This window comes from Mustela putorius, unplaced genomic scaffold, assembly GCF_011764305.1.
Source record: "Mustela putorius furo isolate JIRA1106 unplaced genomic scaffold, ASM1176430v1.1 tig00000095_pilon_pilon_pilon, whole genome shotgun sequence".
Lineage (NCBI taxonomy): Eukaryota > Metazoa > Chordata > Mammalia > Carnivora > Mustelidae > Mustela > Mustela putorius.
In genome coordinates, this window is record NW_025421280.1 from 25,692,168 (window position 1) to 25,711,057 (window position 18,890).

An 18,890-nucleotide genomic window follows, 5' to 3' on the forward strand; every position below is an offset into this window, starting at 1 on the left:
AATAAATAAAATTTAAAAAAGAAAATTTCCATATGTGGGCCCATGTCTGTGTTTTTCTTGGGCAATACCTGGGTGTGGAACTAGAAGTCATAGGGTAGACACGGGTTTATGTTTGCCTTTACAAGAATGCCATTTTCCCCGAAGTTTTTATATTGTCTTACACTCCCATCAGCAATGTATGAGTTCAGATTGCTCCCACATCCTCAATGTTTGGTGTGGCTGGTCTTAACTTGAGCTGTTCTAAGGGGTGTGTAGCCCTTTCTCATCGTGGTTTTAATTTGCATTTCTTGGATGACCCATGAGATGGAGTTTTCCACGTGATTGTTGGCTCTTCGTGTATCTTCCTCTGTAAAGATTCTTATCCACTTTTTAGAAACTGGCTTGCCTTCTCCTTGCGTTTGAATCCAATCCAAGGGTCTGACATTTTCCCAAGATAGAGAACCATGCACAGCCCTGGTTGGCACTGTGTCCTTTCCGTTTGGAGTATCTCAGCCATATTGGCTGTCCAAATTCACCTGCTGGGTGTTTCCTGGTCCTCCAATGGGAATTTGATCTGATGTATAAAATGTAGGGAACCTGGATCGCCCCAAAGAACAACACCAAATCTGAATGTGAGGGGCAGGAAGCTGTAATGGTGGGAAATGGCCGGAAACCAACTGGAGTGTTACCAAGAATTCAAAAGTTCAACCCCAAAGAAACAAACACCTCAAAATCTTCCCTTCTGACTCTCTAGGTAAACGATTAAGTGACGTGGTGAGAGAAAGGGCTGAGATGGACCTCTGGAAGACTTTGCCACCTCTACGCTTCTCATGAAAATGTGTGTCTTTAGCTCAGATTTGAAATAGGGGGAGTCCCATGTTGGTCACTGACCCCATCCTCTCTCTCTAGTGTCTGTGACCCAGGAGGCATGTCTCTTCTCCATCACCAGGAACACCACAGGGTTCTGGCTGCTCTAGGGAGGGCCCTGTTACACCGATGCCCCGACCCAGCATCAGAGAATCTTATGGGATCATAGTAGACGTGGTGTAAGGTCTGCCTGGCACATGGTGGGCACACACCCTCTGCAGCGGGAATTGGTGTCCAGTAGAGAATGAAAGATGGATAAAGATGAAAGATGGAAAGAGTCTGGGGTCTGGGGCAGGAATAGGCAGAGGCCCAGGCAGGATGGTGGTGGGGCTAGAGAGACAAGAACAAGGCTGGGGCACCCTGGGGGCAGGGAAGACAGCAGGCAAACAAAAGGGTAAGCTCCCTGACCAGCTGTAAGCGCTTCCTTTCCCCTGAAGGAGGACTTGCTTGGCTCCAGAACTTGGGTGGTTGGGGCGGGGTAGGGGTGGGGGGAACTCTAAGGCAGGGCCCAGCCACTCCCTTATTCCCTGCAAGAACAGCAAGTTATTTTTTAGTATAAGTATGTCTCACTCATATTTGGGATAGACTTGTACTGAAATAATTATTTGTTGTTTACCTAAAATTCAAATTTAACTGGGCACCCTGTATTTTATTGGACAAATTGACTATTAACTGCTCTGCCAAATAATTAAAATTAAGGACAGCAGTTACTGCCACGGGCTGAGGACTGGGGGAACACACTCAGGGAGCATGTTCTCTCCCTCACCAGCTGCACCCAGCCTCAACTCCCGTCTTCTGATAAAGAGGAAGGAGAAGCTCTGAGACTTTATGTCCCTTGCTCAAGGATATTTCACTGGTGAGAAACAGAACCAAGATGAAGGCTACGTGTGTGGCTCCAAAATCCACCATGGGGCAACAGGATGTAACCTCCCCCGGGGTTGTAAGAGTCCCAGAATTTTGCCATCTTGGGGTCCTAGAGATGTGCCCACAGCAAGGTCTCCAGAATACTCTGTTGAACTGAATTACAAGCCCGAATCTTGTACCCCTGTAGTTTCCTTCCAGGACTCTTCCAGCCCAGGCTCCGAGAACATTCCATGGAATTCCTCCGTAGCCCCCATGACCTTCTGGGTTTGGTTTTTTTTTAAGACTGTACAATATTTGGGCTCTTGAATCCTCTCTCTCTCTTTCTTTCTCTTCTTTTTCAAAGAAGGAATGTTTCTTCTTTCTTCTTTTTTTTTTTTTTAAGATTTTATTTATTTGACGGGGGTGGGGGGACATAAGCAGGAGGAGTGGGAGAGGGAGAAGCAGACTCCCCGCTGAGCAGAGAGCCAGATGAGGGGCTTGATCCCAAGACCCTGGGATCGTGATCTGAGCTGAAGGCAGATGCTTAACGACTGAGCCACCCAGGGGCCCTGAATTTTTTTTTTAAGTTTTATTTATTCACTATTTTTAAGAAATCTCTACACCCAATGTGGGACTCAAACTCACGTGATCTTGAGATCAAGAGTCACACGTTCTTCTGACGGAGCCCACCAGGTGCCCCCAGGTCGTTTTCTTTTTAAGACCCCCTATGCCTCCATGAGAGCTGGCGTTCCTACTGGACACCCCTCCAGGGAGACGCCTCCAAAGAAATAGCAGCTGCCCTGATGTGGTTACTCCAAGAAACCTCACCTGGATTAGGGCACCTGGGGGCAGAAACGGGCTTGCCTTCTATCCTGGGCTGCCGGAGAGCCAGCCCCGAGAAACTGGAGGAGCTCTGAACAGCAGTGGGGGATGCCCAGGAGGACCTTTCTCCACTGCCTTCTACCCAGGATGCCACAGTCCCACCTCCCTACCTGCCCAGAGATACAGCGGGGCCCTGAGGCCCCTCCCAAGGAGGCAGAGGACTGGGGGGTTACCTGAGTCTGCATTTGAGCTCAGCACTGCACCCCATGAGCTTAATTTCCTCATCTGCAGAAGGGGGAAGATAATACTACCATGCAGCGGGAGAACTGGGGAGGACTCCTTCTGGAGAGCTCACGGGCACTCCCTGGCAGAGATGCAGGCTCAGTGAGTGGGGTGTCTTATTGCTGATGTTTGAAAATAAGCCAGAGCTGTCCTCCCCGGCCTTTTCCAAGCACCCTCTCTCCCACTGCCTGGAATCTGGCTCACTCTGGGGGCATTGGGGATGTGGAGGGGGGGTATCTCAGGGATGGCTGCCTCCCCTTGACAACCCAGCCGAAATGGGCACCTGCAGACTCAGAGGGAACCGCTGCGCAGAGGGAAAGGCGTGCAAGTTTTCTGCTTCTTCGGTGTGGGGAGGAGCCCCCAGGTTCTCCTATGGCCGAGGAGTCTTTCTCCTGTGGGGTAGGCTGCACACAGACAGGAGCTCCCGCAGGAATGTCCCAGCCCCATCTCAGGGAGCTCCCCAAGCCCTTCTAAACATAGATCCATGACCAGAGTGGTGGCGGGGTTCCATTATGACCCACATCTACCTCATTCAGGAGCCCCCAAATCATACTTCATTAGTCAGATGAGACAGCAAGTCCCTCTAGACTCACTTCATCCTGCCAGCTGCACTCAGAGGGAAGCCAAAGACCCGGAAGCATTTGACATTTGAACTTGAGGAGTGATTCCTACAGAAGGGAATCCATCTATAGAAATGGGGTCCATCAGCAGGACAGAGGGCATGCTCAGTGAGCCAGACTGATCAGGTTCAAATACCAGCCCTGCCATTGCTAGGCCTCGGTTTCCTTATCTGTAAACTGGGAAGCATAACTGTACCTCCTCCTCCTAGGTATTGTTGTAAAGATTTTAAAAGCAATGACTTCTTCCCCACACCCATCCAAGAGCAGAGATTTCAACCGGAGTCCTGGGTGCCATGCACTACCTTGGGCTAAATACTCAAAAACTGAGCTTTCTTGTCTCTAAATCAGGCACGATCACACCTGTCCTTGCAGGGCTGCTGGGAGGAGGAATGGGAATGTCTGTGAGGCACCAGACCCACATAGGCACTCAACAAACAGTACTGGTTGTGGTGTGACTCCAAGATGGTGAACCTCTCTCTCTTTCTCGGTCCGTAATTAGAAAGTACTTACTGAGTATCAGCATACGCTCAGTAGGACATGGTGAGCCTGAGTGTAGAGTGGATCTTGCTGTCATGGGACATGCATTCTGCCCAGGTCACCTCCGAAGACCAAACGCTAGCTCCACGCTTATGCGTAATTGGTGGGAACATGTGAATGTTACTTTCACTAGTTGCTGTTCTTGAAGTATCACCAAAGTGAAGCATCATCAACAATTTTGGCCTCAGTGGCCTGAGCGAGCCCTCCTACAGGAGCTGGATGACATCTTCATCTGTTTCTCTTTCCAAAGTGCATTGTGGGTATATATGTCAAGGAACGCTTACGGCCATCATGATGAATGGATAAACAAAATGTGGTATAAACATACAAAGGAACATTATTCAGCCTTTAAAATAGAGAGACATTCTGGGGCCCCGGGGGACGCAGTTGGTTGAGTGGCCCACTCTTGGTTTTGGCTCAGATCGTGATCTCAGGGTCATGGGATCGAGCCCCACATCAGGCTCCACGTTCAGGGCAGAGTCTGCTAAATTTTCTCTCTCTCTCCTTCTGCCCCTCCCTGCTCTCATGCTCTCTCTCTCTCAAATAAATAAATCTTAAAAGAGAGAGAGAAATTCTGGGATGCCTGGGTGGCTCAGTTGGTTAAGCGGCTGCCTTCAGCTCAGGTCATGATCCCAGCGTCCTGGGATCGAGTCCCACATCGGGCTCCTTGCTTGGCGGGGAGCCTGCTTCTCCCTCTGCCTCTGCCTGCCACTCTGTCTGCCTGTGCTTGCTCTCGCTTCTCTCTCTATGACAAATAAATAAATAAAATCTTTTAAAAAAAGAGAGAGATTGAAATTCTGACACTTGTTACAACATGGATGAATCTTGAAGTCTTTATGGTGAGTGGAATCAGCCCTTGACAAAAAGACAAATACTGTCTGATTCCACTTATATGAGGTACTTCAAGCAGTCAATGTCATAGAGACAGAAAGTAGCATAGAGGTTACTACAGGTTGGAGGAGGGGGGCAAGGGGAGTTATTGATGAATGGGTATGGGGTTTTTGTTTGGGGTGATGAAGAAGTTTTGGAAACAGAGTGGTGATGGTTTCAAAATATTGTAAATGTGATTAATGCCACTGAATAAAAGGTTAAAATGGCAAGTTTCATGTTATATATATTTTACCACAGTAAAAAAATATTTTAAAAATAATGACAATAAAGGAAAGACTCTTCTGGCTCCAACTGAGAATGGAACGTGGGCCATAAAAGATGAGTTTTGTTCTCCACCCAGTAGAATAATAAAGAATCCCACTCCTTGGGGGCCACCCCACCTGTCCACCCTGCCCCTGGCTGCTCTCTGCCCCCTCGCCTACAGCTGGGGCTCCTCTTTTCCTGACCTGGGACTATGGCATTCAGGGAGGAAAGCTGAGCAGACCCTCTATTCCTGCCCCTGGAGCAGGAATGATCCCCTGGGTTCCTGACTCCTGGTAGACCAGCCGCAGACCCCATGGGCAGGCAGCTCCCACGTTGCCTGTAGGCAAGCCCGGAAGTGAGTGAGACTGGGTCACAACTTCTCTTACTTCCACCAATTCCCTCATCTTCTCTCCCGGGTTCAAATGGTGCAGGACGAGAAGGATAAAACTACTCCCTCACTCTCCCCCACCACGGAGAATTATTCCTTTTGTTATTATTCTAAGACTCCCAGAGTCTCAGAGGCGGGAGGCAGCTGTGGGGCTTGGATGGAGTTCACCCTTGGGTGCAGACCCTGGGCAGAACATAAAAGATTCAGCCTTGACATTTCACAGAGGGAAACAAATTTCTGCACGGTCGTGGCTGGGCTCAGAGAGAAAGCATCTTCACTCAAGTACGGGATGAAAAATCCCTAGAATCCTGGCACAGGCAAGAACAGCAGTTCCTGTTCCCGGGAGGCCAGCACTGGTATCTCCTTAGGCATGGCTTTCACACTCTGGAAGTCTCAGTTTCCTTGTCTGTAAAATGGGGGAACCAAACCCCAGCTTGGAAGGCCAGTGGCTTCTGGCACTCCCCACAGCACACAGTCCATCTGCAGCCCTTTCTAGCTTATCAGCCGTGTCACACTTTGGGTGGAGAAGGGGACCCTGGATCGGACCCCTGATGCATCCTATTATTTCATAGTGATTGTTTATGGAGATGTTACTAGTGCTGCATTCTGTTCTGCAAACCTAAAAAAAAAAAAAAAAAGGATACAGAAGATTTTGGTGGTCCCCCACCTATACGACCTCCTCATGCATGTTGGCCCAACTTCCAAACACAGTCATTTCTGAATCTATCCTAGGACGCTCCCTGATGCTGGAGCCCACTGGATCCAAGCTCTAAAGAATCCGGAAGAGCTGAGGCATTAAGGCACCCCGGGAGTAGCTTCAATCAGGGACTGCTGGGAATCAGCGTAGACAAACCCCAGCTCCCTCACCCCTCAGGGTCGGTAGTGCTGAGAAGGACAGAGTGCCTGGTGGCCCAGTGGCAGCACACGCGTGGGATACACCGCTCCCGCAGTCTTCTTCCCCTCCCTCCTCAAGTGCTCCTGTGTCCTGAGATCCCTCCCAAATAAACAACTTACGTCTCAATCTCTCGGGATCTGCATTGGGGGAACCCAAACTCAGATAATGCATCATCTCAGATCTTTTCTTCTTTGCAAAGAGCCCAGGGAGGTGGGTCCTCTGATCTCTCCTTTGCAGGTAAGAAACTGAGGCTTGGAAACTTGTAACAACGTGTCTCAGGTGATGAAGCTGGAGCTTGAATGCTAGCATCCAGCTCCACCTTCCCCAACCAAGCCCTCCATCACAGCAAGCCAGCAAATGCGCTCAAGGCAGTGGCTTGCCAGGGAGGTCTGAGGCTGCAGAGGATTAGTCTTCACTCTCTATCCCCCAGCCCCTTTAGCAGCCCCCTCCATTGACAGGAGCTGTGCAAAAGAGAAAGAGAAGGGGAGCCCAGAGCTTCCGCCACCCTGGAGCACCCACCACCAGGTGGCGCCCTGCCTGGAGACCAACGGAGAATCCAGACCCAAGCACGGGTGGTGGTGAGATCTGACACACCTGTTTGGAAGAACCAAGGTGTCCCTCTCCTGCCTTTGCACAGAGGGCAGGACCTGAATTGGGAGGTTTCTCAGATGTCTCAGAGCTTCCAGGGCTTCTGGGCTGTTCAACCAACACACATACACGCACATGCACACTTCCCCAGCTGTTAGCAGTAGAGGGCAGAGGACTCTTCTCTGAAGCTGCCAGGAAGGGCCGGTGTTCTAGGAACCCTCTCTGTGGTGACACAGGGCAGCACCAGGCACCCCCACTCTGCTTCCTCCTTCTGCTTGGACCGGGGTGGGCCTGGAGTGTGTACCCGATGCATCTGGTGAAACTACACGGTTATTTGGGTTGAGTGCCCACTGTTCCGGCCTCTGGCCTCACCTATGTACTGGGAATAGCAGCGGGGAGGCACAGGGAAGCCCGCTCCCCATCCTCGGAGGTGGTTTCAGCCCCCACAGAAGTGACCATCCATGACTTACAGGATCCCACCTGCTGTTCAAGTCCGACTTGTGCCAAGGGAAATGAGCCTGCCTTTATTTTTTACTTAATTTGCTGTTTAAACCAACTCACATTCCTATGTACACCCACAGAGACTGCTATATTTTAAAATTTATTTTAACATTTAAAAATGTGTCACTGGCTGTCTTGGGTCAGACTCCCCAAGCAGACGTTGAAATGAGCTTAGAATATAAGTGATTTATGAAGGATGTGCCCCCTCCCCTCCCTGGGGGGGGGGAGCCTTGCCAGGGTACCATCTCAGGCAAAATCCCACGGAGGGTGGTGGCTTCATTTTTGTCCCATAGGAGGCGCTGAAACGAAAGGATTGCCTCAGAACCTCCTAGGGCCTGCCCTCAGGGCACCTAGATAGACTGGCACATTCTCACACCCCACAAGTCATTGGTTCAGGGTCACCCCAGAGGGGTTAAGTTCTCAGACAGTACTTCCCCTAATAGCCCAAGACTTGATGTCCAAAAAAGAGGCTCAGGGACTGGCTACTGGAAATGGTGGTAGGGACACACACACACACACACACACACACACACACGAGCACATACATCCACACGCATGTACACACACCAGTAAAAGGGAACGTGAGGGATCTGGGCCGAGCATCAACCTTGTCCTGTAAACCTTATTCCATAAGGGATTCAAGATGGCTTAAAAAATTAGGTACAATAAAGGGGCGGGGCCTAGGAAGTCGGAGGGCGCGAGACGTGCCCCCGCCCCCCCCCCCCCCCCCCCGCGCATCTCGGCCGTTGCTGCTTCTGCGCGTGCGTGCGAGCGGCGGCGGCGGCGGCGGCGGCGGCGGCGGCGGCGGCGGCGGCGGGTCCCGGCAGGAGCCGCTGCGGTGGTTTCCCACACAGAGGAGCTCTCTCATGGAGTGACTTCCTGGGTCTTCAGGCAGCCATGGAGGATAAACCGTCTGTCTGGGGCTCTTTGAAACAGCGGACCAGGCCTTTGTTAATCAACCTGAGCAAGAGGAGGGTGAAAAAGAACCCGAACAAGCCCCTAGACCTACGGGCATAGGCGTTCCCTGGACGGCCGCCTCAGCCTCTCTGTCTGACCTCTTGGAGGCTGAGGCCTTGGCCCCAGAAGGCAGGCCTTAACTCTGGGCCCCAGTCATCGTACACCTCGGTGCCCAGCAGCCTGTCAACGGCGGGGATCTTGCCCAAGAGCAGCAGTAGCTCCTTGAAACAGTCTGAGGAGGAATTGGACTGGAGCCAGGAAGAAGCCGGCTACCTCCGTGTGGTGGAAACGGACTCCGAGGAGGCCTATGCCTCTCCGGCCGAGGACAGGAGGCCTTCTAGCAATGGCATCCTGGATCTGCTGCAGAAGACGCCGGCTGGAGACGAGGCCCTGGAAGAGCCAGAGAAGCTATGTGAAAGTGGCGATCTGAATGCTTCTCTGACATCCCAACAATTTGAAGAACAATCTATGTTTGGGGAAGCCAGTGATGGCTTGAGTAACCTGCCCAGTCCTTTTGCCTATCTCCTCACCATCCACCTGAAGGAAGGCCGGAACCTGGTCATCCCAGACAGCTGTGGGCAAAGTGAGAGGGCAACTGTGTCCTAGAAGCTGGCTGGCCTCCCCATCCTCCAATGCAACTGCTGTGCTCTGGTTGTCAGGCAACTGTTTACCTTAGAGGTAGAGCGCCCCCCAAGGTTCTGAGCCTTCAGTTGAGACCCAGAGAACACTGGCCTTTGGAGGCAGAGCTGGGGAGCTCTCCACAGCCCTGGATGGCCTCCTGCCTGCCATAGATCCATTTCCACTTGGTCCTAGACCAACTGTGCGGTCCTCCGCTGGTGATTTCTGAACGCTGGAGACACGTTTCAGGTCTCCGTGGGTTTCCCTGGGAGATCCTGGTATAAACTGCGATACTGGTTTTGCCAGCGAAGAAACAACACATTTTCAGAAGGGTGAAGGTGTCAGGCGAAAGGTGTTTTGTCCACGCTGAAGTCTGTGGGAAAGGCAGTGAGAATATGGAACTGCTGACCCAAGCTGATGATGCCCGAGGTCTGCCCAGGGTGGAGGCCAGTCTTCCCACCTTAAAATCCTCGTGCTTATCAGCAATAAATACAAACCACTGTAGGCTGTCTCTTCAGAATACTGTTGACTTTCGGAAAAAGTTACTGAAGGGCCAGCCTCCTAAATCGTCTCAAGAGACTGGTGACAGACCCATCTTCAAAGCCTCAGAGAAGAATGGAGAAGACCTTTGGGAGAAAACCGTGGGTGATCTGAATGAAAACCCTCCTGATCTCCAGAGTCCAGAACGGCTCGCCCAAGAAACCGCGAGATGGAAGCAGAGAAATGGAGCAGGAGAAAGAAAGGCTTGAACAGTCAAACGCAGGATTCCAACAGGCCCTGAAGGAGAAAGTCAGCCAGTTAGTACCGGAGGGTGAAAACCTGCTGAAGACCTTCCCCGGGCGCACTTACCTTGGAGATCATTTGGGTCATGTCAACTGTGAGGTTGAGGAAAAGAGGGAAACAGAAAATGATGATGGCCCCATCCACGGGTCAGAGGGTGATCTGAAGGGTGTCACTGATCCTGATGATGCTGATTCCAATGTGTCCCTTCAAAGTGCTGAAGCGAAAAAGCAGGAACTAGCCAGACAATTGCAGGAAGGAAAGCAAATGAATGAGGAGCTTATGGGACAAATAACAGATCTTCAAGCCAAGGAGGCCTCTTTGCAGCATGAAAATTCACAGCTTGAAGAGAAGATTCAGCAGCTGAAACAGAAGCTTCAAACTCTGCCTTAATTATATCAAGAATGCATCAGCCCCGTTGAGAGAAAATGGTCTGAGGCAGAAGAGCAGTGCGCAGACATTAAGTGGAATCTTTCCTGCACACGTAGAAACATCAAGGCCATGTCTCAGACTCGAGACTTCTACAAGGAGATCGCTGAAGACACCAGGAGACAATTGGAGGAAAATGCCATGCACTATCAAAAGGGGATCCTCTTCCATGCAAAGAGAGCTCAGGAAAGCTGGATGGCAGCTGTGCTGACCGAGAGAAGCCTCAAGGAGCTAAAGAAAGAAAGTGATTACAACAGGCAAATGTTGGCCAAAGCGGAGTCCAACTTCCAGCTTTTCCCAAGTGGCCCTTTTACTCCTGCTTCTCCACCAGCTGCCCACAGAGGCCCAGTAGTGTCAGAGAAGCCCTGGATCATCAGCACCCCCAGGAAGGAGAAGAGCCAGGACTTGATGGCCCAGGCAGCTGGGCCACACCACCAGAGACCCCTGCGGATTTGACTGAGCTTACCGCAGGCCGGTCCTGAACTCCCACAACCACAGCATAACATCTGCATGTGTTTTCTGTCTTTAAAGTTATTTTGACTTATCTCTTTTTAGTTTAGGTATTATTTAGATAGATAGTTAGATAGTTATTTAATTGATAGTACAATTGCTTTTATTCAAGTAGATTTAGCATTATAGTTTTCAGATAGTATTTTTCCATTAACGTGTCATTTCCTATAATTCTTACAGATGTATTATTTTCACCAGACCCTCTAGAACTAGAAAATATTAAGTTAAAGATTTAAGTTAAAGATCTCCAGTTACTTTAACAACTATCAAAATTTGGCATGGATACAAACATTTAAAATAATCAACATTTTTTTTAAGAACATTTTTCTATGGCATGAACATTTTTGTGTGCTGTTTTCATACACATAAGCTTGTATTAGACATCTGCACAATTAAATTAATATGTATCTGAGTAAATTTTGATTTGAAAAACTGGGGAAAAGAAAACCCTAAAACAACAATTTCCTATTCCAACTTCATAAAATTTTTATTATCTTAGCAGAGTTTAAAGTTACAATTTTTTCTCCCTTTGTTAACTTTTTAAAACTTTTTTCCTTTTGTTTAAGATATTGTTTGCTAAATGTTTAGACATTTCTCAATTTTATGTAGTGAAAATAAAAGTTTTTCAGAGATGGCAAGCAAACAGGTCTCCCCCATGCGGTTTACAAGGCACTTTTAGTCAGTTTGGCGGTAACAGAGTAATAGAACAGTAAAGAAAGCTGCCAATTTTTAAAACAATTTTAAAGAGAGAAAGAAATGATGTTCACACAATTTGTATAATATGCAAAATATACCTAACTCGTATAGGAGAATTGCCCAATGTATCAGATAGATGCTTGCTCTCTGTTCCTCGGAGCTGTGGAAGCAGAAAGCAAGGCAAAAAGCAGATGGAGACTCCCAGATGCTAACAACAGGGGGAGCTGTTCCCACTCTTGGCCTGCCTGGAGGGAGGAGGGGGAAAGTGGTGCCATCAGGGCTCAGGGCAGGCAGATTTAGTTCCAGGCCACCACAATAATGCAAATGTCACCATAAAGCACATAATTCATGAATTAATATTTTTTATGGAAATCATTTTTTTTCACGTTTTCCAGTGCATATAAAAGGTGTTTATCCCACGACACTGCAGTCTTGTGAGTGTGCAATAGCATTATCTCTAAACAAATAAAAATTAAGCCTTGTTTAAAAAAAAATTAGGTACAATAAAAAGAAATAAAAATGATTGATTGTTGGAATTGAGGCAAAAGAAAAGAAAAAGAAAAATGGTAAATACATCCAGAAGGAAGCTTAGACTATTCAGATATGCCTAGATAAAAATCTCAATATTGGCACTGAGCTTCCCAGCAACCAAAATAAAGAGGGGAAATTAAAAGAATTCACGATTTATGTTGCCTATAGGATTTCGACCCTCTTGCTGGCCCCAAAGTTAAGACTTTTCTAAATGCCAAGTCCCTGCATCCAAGAGGGGCTGGATAAGAGCTGTCCAATGAAAATGTAATGCAGAAGACAAGTGTGATTTTAAAATTTCCAGTAGCTATGCTTTTTAAATTATCTAAATTCAGCTAATTAACATATAATGTATTATCAGTTTCAGATAGAGGTCAGTGATTCATCAGTCTTATAGAACACCCAGTGTTATATAACCCACATGCTCTCCTTAAAGCTCATCACCCGGTTACCACATTCCCCCAACCACCTCCTATCCAGCAAACCTCAGTTTGTTTCCTATGATTAAGAATCTCTTATGGTTTGTCTCCCTCTCTGATTTCATCTTGTTTTATTTTGTCCTTTCCTTCCCTATGATCCTACATTTTGTTTCTTAAATTCCACATATAATTGAGGTCATATGATAATTGTCTTTCTCTGATTGACTGATTTCACTTAGCATAATACCTTCTAGTTCCATCCAAATCATGGCAAATGGTAAGGTTTTTTTGATGGCTAAATAATATTCCCGTGTGTGTGTGTGTGTGTGTGTGTGTGTGTGTGTACACCATGTCTTCTTTATATTTTTGTCTGTTGATGGACATCATCTGGGCTCTTTTCATAGTTTGACTATTGTGGACATTGCTGCTATAAACATTGGGGTGCATGTGCCCCTTCAGATCACTATATTTGTATCTTTGTGGTAAATACCCAGTAGAGCAATTGCTGGGCCATAAGGTAGCTCTATTTTCAACTTTCCCAGGAACCTCCATGGTGTTTTCCAGAGTGGCTGCATCAGTTTGCATTCCCACCAACAGTGTAGGAGGGTTCCCCTTTCTCCACATCCTCACCGACATCTGTTGTTTCTTGAATGGTTAATTTTAGCCATTCTGACTGGTGTGAGGTAGTATCTCATTGTGGTTTTATTTGTATTTCCCTGATGCCAAGTGATGTTTAGCATTTTTTCATTGTTGGCCATTTAGATGTCTTCTTCAGAGAAACATCTGTTTGTGTCTTCTGCCCATTTCTTGACTGGATTTTTTGTTTTGGAGCTGTTGCATTTGATAAGTTCTTTATAGAGTTTGGATACTAGCCATTGATCTGATAAGACATTTGCAAATATCTTCTCCCATTCTGTAATCTGTCTTTTGGTTTTGTCAGCTGTTTCTTTTTTGCTGTGCAAAAGATTTTTATCTTGATGAAATCCTAATAGTTCGATTTTCCTTTTATTTCCCTTGCCTTGTCTAGCAAGAACTTGCTGTGGCTGAGGTCACAGAGGTCACTGCCTGTGTTCTTCTCCAGGATTTTGATGGATTCCTGTCTCACATTTAGGTCTTTCATCCATTTTCAGTCTATTTTTGTGTGTGGTATAGGGAAATGGTCCAGTTTCACTCTTCTGCATGAGGCTGTCCAATTTTCCCAACACCATTTGTTGAAAAGACTGTCTTCCATTGGATATTCTTTCCTGCTTTATCATAGATTAGTTGACCATAGAGTTGAGGATTCATTTCTGGGTTCTCCATTTTGTTTCACTGATCTATGTGTCTGTTTTTGTGGCCAGTACCATACTGTCTCGATGATTACAGTTTCGTAATAGAGCTTGAAGTCCAGGATTGTGATGCCATCAGCTTTGGTTTTCTTCTTCAATATTCGTTTGGCTATTTGGGGTCTTTTTTTTTTCCATACAAATTTTAGGATTATTTATTCAGTTCTGTGGAAAAAGTTGATGGTATTTTGATAAGGATTGCATTGGATATGTAGATTGTTCTAGGTAGCAAAGACATTTTAACAATATTTGTTCTTCCAGTCCATGAAAAGTTTTTCCATCTCTTTGTGTCTTCTTCAATTTCTTTCATGAATGTTCTATAGTTTTCTGAGTACAGATTCTTTGCCTCTTTCATTAGGTTTAGGTTTATTCCTAAGTAGCTTATGGGTTTTGGTGCAATTGTAAGTGGGATCAATTCCTTAATTTCTCTTTCTTCCATCTCATTGTTAGTATATAGAAATGCAACTGATTTCTGTGCATTGATTCTGTTTCCTGTCACTTTGCTGAATTCCTATTTGAGTTCTAGCAATTTTGGGGTGGAGTCTTCAGGTTTTCCACATAGAGTATCAGGTCATCTGTAAAGAGTGAGAGTTTGACTTCTTCTTTACCAATTTGGATGACTTTTATTTCTTTTTGTTATCTGATTGCCAAGTCTAGGACTTTAGTACTATGTTGAACAACAGTGGTGAAAGTCAACATCCCTCGCGTGTTCCTGACCTTAGGGGGAAAAGCCAAGAGCTTTTTGAGAATTGAGAATGATATTTGCTGTGGGTTTTTCATAGATGGTTTGTAGATATTGAGGTATATTCCCTCTATCCCTACACTGTGAAGAGTTTTAATCAAGAAAGGATGCTATAGTTTGTCATATTTTTTTTTGCACCTATTAAGATTATATGGTTCTTGTCTTTTATTTATGTAGTGTATCACACTGATTGATTTGTGGATGCTGAACCACCCTTGCAACCCAGGCATAAATCTCACTTGGTCGTGATGAATGATCCTTTTAAAATATTGTTGGATCCTATTGGCTAATATCTTGGTGAGAATTTTTGCATCCATGTTCATCAGGGATATTGGTCTGTAATTCTCCTGGGGTCTTTGTCTGGTTTTGGGGTCAAGGTAGTGCTGGCCTCATAGAACGAATTTGGAAGTTTTCCTTCCATTTCTATTTTTTAAAACAGCTTCAGAAGAATAGGTATTAATTCTTCTTTAAATGTTTGGTAGAATTCCCCTGGGAAGCCACCCAGCCCTGCACTCTTGTTGGTTGGGAGATTTTTTATTACTGCTTCAATTTCCTTGCCAGTTATGGGCCTATTCAGGTTTTCTATTTCTTCCTGTTTCAGTTTTGGTAGTTTATACTTTTCTAGGAATGCATTTATTTCTTCCAGATTGCTTAATTTGTTGACATATAGTTGCTCATAATATGTTCTTATAATTGTCTGTATTTCCTTGGTGTTGGCCATGATGTCTCCTCTTTCACTCATGATTTTATTTATTCAGATCCTTTCTCTTTTCTTTTTGATAAGTCTGGCCAGGGGGTTATCACTCTTATTTCTTTCAAAGAACAAGCTCCTAGTTTTGTTCATCTGTTCTACTGTTCCTTTTGTTTCTATCTCATTGATTTCTTCTCTAGTCTTTTTAAATTATCTTCTCCTGCTGGGTGCAGGCTTTATTTGCTATTCTTTCCTAGCTCCTTTAGATGTAAGGTTAGATTGTGTATTTGAGAACTTTCTTGTTTCTTGAGAACGGCTTGTAGTACTATAGACTTCCCTCTTAGGACCACCTGTGCTGTCTCCCAAAGTTTTGAATGGTTGTGTTTTCATGTTCATTTGTCTCCATTAATTTTTTAAATTCTTCTTTTAATTTCCTGGTTGATCCATTCATTCTTTAGTAGGATGCTCTTTAGCTTCCATTTGTTTGAATTCTTTCAAATTTCCTCTTGTGATTGAGTTCCAGTTTCTAAGCATTGTGGTCTGAAAATATGCAGGGAATGATCCCAATCTTTTGGTACCAGTTGAGATCTGATTTGTGACCCAGTATGTGATCTGTTCTGGGGAATATTCCGTGTGAATTCAAGAAGAATGTGTTTTCTGTTGCTTTAGGATGGAAAACCCTGAATGTATCTATGAAGTCCATCTGGTCCAGTGTGTCATTCAAAGCCCTTGTTTTCTTGTTGATCTTCTGCTTAGATGATCTGTCTATTGTAGTGAGTGAGGTGCTAAAGTTCCCTAGTATTATTTTATTATTATGAATGTGTTTCTTCAATTTTGTTATTAATTGGTTTATGTAATTGGCTTCTCCCATGTTAGGGACATAAATATTTACAACTGTTAGATCTTCTTGTTGGATAGACACTTTATTATGCTATAGTGTTCTTCCTCATCTTTTAATACAGTCTTTGGTTTAAACCTAATTTGTCTGATATAAGGATTGCTACTCCAGCTTCCTTTTGACGTCCATTAGCATGATAAGTGGTTTTCTACCCCTTCACGTTTAATCTGGAGGTGTTTTGAGGTCTAAAATGAGTCTCTTGCAGACAGCATATCAATGGGTCTTGCTTTTTTATCCAATCTGACACCCTGTGTTTTTGACTGTGGCATTTAGTCCATTTAAATTCAGAGTAACTGTTGAAAGATATGAATTTAGTGTCATTGTGTTACCTGTAAAATCACTGTTACTATATATTATCTCTGCTCCTTTCTGGTCTATGTTACTTTAGGGCTCTCTCTTCGCTTAAAGGATCCCCTTTAATATTCTTGTATGGTTGGTTTAGTGATCACAAATTCTTTTACTTTCTGTTTGTCTTGGAAGCTTTTTATCTCTCCTTCTATTTTGAATGACATCCTTGCTGGATAAAATATTCTTGGCCACATATTTTTCTCATCTACACCCTGAATATATCATGCCAGTACTTTCTGGCCTGCCAGGTTTCTGTGGATACGTCTATTGTGGGTCTAATGTTTCTACCCTTGTAGGTTATGGACCTCTTGTCCTGACTGCTTTCAGTATTTTCTCTTTGTCTCTGAGATTTGCAAGTTTCCCTATTACATCGTGGTTTTGACCTTTTTTTTTTTTTTTTTTTTTTTTTTTTTTTTTTGAGGCTTCTCTTTGCCTCCTGGACTTGAATGCCTGCTTCCTTCCCCAGAATAGGAAAGTTCTCCACTATAATTTGTTCCAATATACCTTCTGACCCTCTATCTCTCTTTCCTTTTCTTCTGGGAACCCAATTATTCCAATATTGTTTCACTTTCTGGTATCACTTGCCTCTTGATTCTCCCTCATGATCTTTCTCTTTTTCTCAGCTTCTTTATTCTCCATCATTTGGTCTTCTATATCACTAATTCTCTCTTCTGCCTCATTTATCCTTAGCCTCCATTATTTAGCGCCTCCATTTTTGTATTGTATCTCATTAATAGCCATTTTTACTTTGACTTGATTAGATTTTATTTCTTTTGTTTCTCCAGAAATAATTCTCTAGTGTCATCTATGCTTTTTTCAAGCCGAGCTAGGATGTTTATAGTCATTATTCTGGACTCTAGTCTAATACTATATCCTTACTGATTAGGTCTCTGACAGTCATTACTGCCTCTTGTTCTCTTCTTTGAGGGGAGTTTTCCATCTTGTCATTCTTGCAGAAAGTGTTTGCTTTTTATTTGTAGAGTTTCAACTATTTTTTTCTTAGATTTCTAGTTGAGTTCACAGGTTTTCAGAATGATTTCATAGCTGTCTTGCTGAATTCTTGGGATCTGATGAAACTAAGGTCTCTTACTCCTCTGCCATCTTGGACTGTCTCTAGTAGTCACATTTTAAAAAAGAAAAAAGAGGGACACCTGGGTGGCTCAGTTGGTTAAGCATCTGCCTTTGGCTTGGGTCATGATTCTGGGGTCCTGGAATTGAGCCTCGCTTCAGGGCAGGGGGGCTCCCTGCTCAGCAAGGAGTCTGCCTCTCCCTCTACCTGCCACTCTCCCTGCTTGTGCTTTCTCTGTCAAATGAATTTTTAAAAATCCAAGAAAGAAAGATAGTAAGAAAGAAGCTCCAAAAACCCCACAGTGGGTTTTTGGTTGGTACTTGTCAAAGGGACACAAGAGTGAATTGAGAGAGCACCCAATGGCCAAAGCTAGAACAATTCAAGAAATAATATGAGTAAAGTGAGTAAAGTGTAGTGAATAAAAACATAAAGAATAAAATAAATATCCATAAAGCCATATTGATATTAATAAATGATTGAATAAACAAATATCTGGGGGAGAAGAGAAAAGTGTCCCCTCCAGAAAACCCATTAGCCCAGTCTAGTCATGAGAAAAACTATCAGACAAATTCCTAATGAGGGACACACTATGAACTACCTGACCATTACTCCTCAACTGTCAAGTTTGTCATCAAAAAAAGATAGTCTGAGAAATTGTCACAACCAAGAGAAGACTATGGACATGTGGCAATTAAATGTGATGTGGTATTCTGGTTGGGATCCTGGGACAGAAAAAAAGCATTAGGTAAAAACAAAGGAAATCTGAACAAAGGATTAGTAGATAATAATGTGTCAATACTGCCTCATACATTGTGACAAATATACTAACGTTAAAATATTGGTAATAGGGAAATAGGATGTGGGGTTTATGGGACTTTTCCATATTATCTTTGCAATCTTTCTCCAAATCTAAAACTATTCTAAAATTAAAAGTTTATTTTTAAAAAGGAGAAGTAGGTGACATTAATTTTAATGATGTACTTTACTCAACCTTATGTATCCAAACAATTATCATCACAACCATTATCAATATAAAATATTTACTAATGGGGTAGCTTATGTTCTTTTTTCATACTGAGTCTTTGAAATACAATGTGTATTCTACACTTACAGCACATCTCAGTTTGGATGTTAAATTGTCATTGGAAATATTGATCCGTATTTAGTTAGTTTTCTTAAAATTTACAGTTAAAAAAATAGATTCAGATGCTGGGGCTGTTCCAAACATACCTAAAAGTTTTTCCAATAACTGAACCAAATATCAGTTTTTAAATAAATTAAAATTAAAAAATAAATTTAAAATTCCATTCCTTAGTCATACTAGGTCAGTAGCCACATGTGGCTGCCATATTGGACAATGTAGGTATGAATAGCTAATGATAACATGTTCCAGTTTTTCTGGAGCAGTCGTAACTCTAAACATT

At 44.5% G+C, this 18,890-nt stretch overlaps 1 pseudogene; it reads left to right on the top strand.

Moving 5' to 3' along the window:
- Positions 1–8,241: 8,241 nt before the first annotated feature.
- On the top strand, positions 8,242–11,240 carry LOC123392290 (annotated as a pseudogene).
- Positions 11,241–18,890: the final 7,650 nt, after the last annotated feature.